Source organism: Formica exsecta, unplaced genomic scaffold (genome assembly GCF_003651465.1).
Source record: "Formica exsecta isolate Colony F162 unplaced genomic scaffold, ASM365146v1 scaffold618, whole genome shotgun sequence".
NCBI classification, from domain to species: Eukaryota; Metazoa; Arthropoda; class Insecta; order Hymenoptera; family Formicidae; genus Formica; species Formica exsecta.
Window position 1 is genome coordinate 20,513 of NW_021853379.1, and position 2,193 is coordinate 22,705.

Genomic DNA, 2,193 nt, shown 5'->3' on the forward strand with positions numbered 1-2,193 from the left:
ATACATAAATATTGAAATGAATGCGTTCTTATTGGAAATATTGATTAAAAATGTTAAATAAGTTAAATAAGTTTTAATGCGGTTTTAACTCTTTTGAAATAATAACTCGTGATTGGTTGCGCATTGGTCCGCGGTGCGCTCATTACGCTCCATGGGGATGTAAGGACTTGGAATCCACGTTGCAGAAACTGCAGAACGCTCGTGATTGGTTCCGCTCTCGTTTCGCGTTACGCTATTCTGCTGCATGGGTTTGCACCTTCAGCCTACAACTTCTCCATTAGAGCAAAAAATTGATTGGCTACCGCGTCGTCTTTTGCCGCGCGGCAAGCGTTTCCGCGTCCTGTGTGCAGCAGCCATTAGCATTGAAATCAATGGCAAAATTTTTCATTTTTCCGCCCTAGGGAAAAAGTTACATGATCGATACCCTGTATCATGAAGTAAAAGAGAAGGAGATCGAACTCCGTGAAACAAAAGTGGTCCTGATTCGTGGCACCTAATAGGGAGTAAATCCGCTGGAAAGAATAGTTTCTTATGGATAGACGCCATTTGCAATTATCAACCTTATCCGACCAGCCCGGCTTTACCTCAATTTTGTGCGGACGTGTTTCATCGCGTTTTTACGTGTGAAATATATTTTTTGGAATATTCTCTTAAAGACAAGACAAAAAAATGACATGTTGGATAATATGCAATCTTCAATCGCTCCAATCTGTTCCGAAGAAAATGCAGCACACACCGCCATAAAATTAAAACTTGCCTGGAAAAGAAAATGTAAAAAACAAGAGGCAATAATAAATAAAGAAAATGTATACAAAGAAAATAAAAAACCAAAAATAACATAAATTATAAACTTGTAACTTTATTTACTTCTATTACTTACCTTTCTGTTTTATTGCTTTCGACGAGAATATTTTCCATCTCCCGCTGTCGGAATACGTTATAACAATGCACACAATAAAAGAAACTCTTTTTTAATGCTCTCAGTTTATTTGGCTTTATAATCGCAAATCGGAGCAACAAACATGTGCAACAATGCAACATGTACAGCTGACCACGACACTGCTTTAGGTTAGCTTTAAATATGACGTCCATCCATGAGAAACTATTCCCTTCAGCGGACTCCCTCTCAATTAGGGGTCACAAATCAGGGCCATTTTTTGACTCGCGCGCTATCAAGTTCGATCTCCTTCTCTCTTACTTCATGCCCTGTATGTAAAGGTAACATTTCATGGGCAGTGAAAAGCAGCAGCAGTTTAGTAACTAACCAGCATTGTTTGCTGATCTTACAGAATTGCTGCGCTGCCCATGAAATAGGTTTTCTGCATATCTATTTATCTATATATCTATTATTACTAATTATTATCTAACTATTATTAGCTTACAATTATTTTTATAATTATAGTTCCTACAAACTTACCTTTGGTGATTCTATACTTTAGGATATATGTACATATATAACCAAAACACAGCTTTTACTGGTTTGCTGTTCAACAGGATGAACTTCAAACAGCAAAAACTTGCGCCGGAAGTACGTCACCGATTCAAGTTACTTTCAAAACTGCTGCTGCTTTTCACTGCTCATGAAATGTCACCTTAAGGGTCGGCAGGAGTGACGGCTAAACTCCGAATTGATATTGGAGACCTCGCGCGGTGACAATGCGAAACTCCGACTTCAGAATTACCAATCTGAGAAATAAATTCTCGATCTCTATGTAGAGGTGTATGTCCATATACGTACACACACGATTAAATTGCTCGCGTAGACGCACCGTGGAGAGGAAAGATAGAAAAGGATCAACGATCACGCTATCCTTGTTCCTCTAGCGTATCGCTTTACGGCCGAGATATACGGACTGAAAATGCTTTTTGTCCTCTCGTGGCAAAAAACAGTAATGCAACTAGGCTAACAAGTGCCCACTTTTTGTAAATTTTATATCTGTTTATGCACATTTATGCGTATATATGTATCAATAATATCTAAAAATTATATATATGATTAAAAATTGTATGACGATAAATAATAACAGTAAAATAATAACTTACAGAGTGAACTAATATTCAATATGTAAAACACGGGCACTTATTAGACTTGGCAATTATTTATTGCTTTTTTACTTGTTGCTTTTTCATCGATACTTTATGTATTGTCAGCATGATAGAGCGACAAGGAGAGAACGATTGTTAATTCTTGGC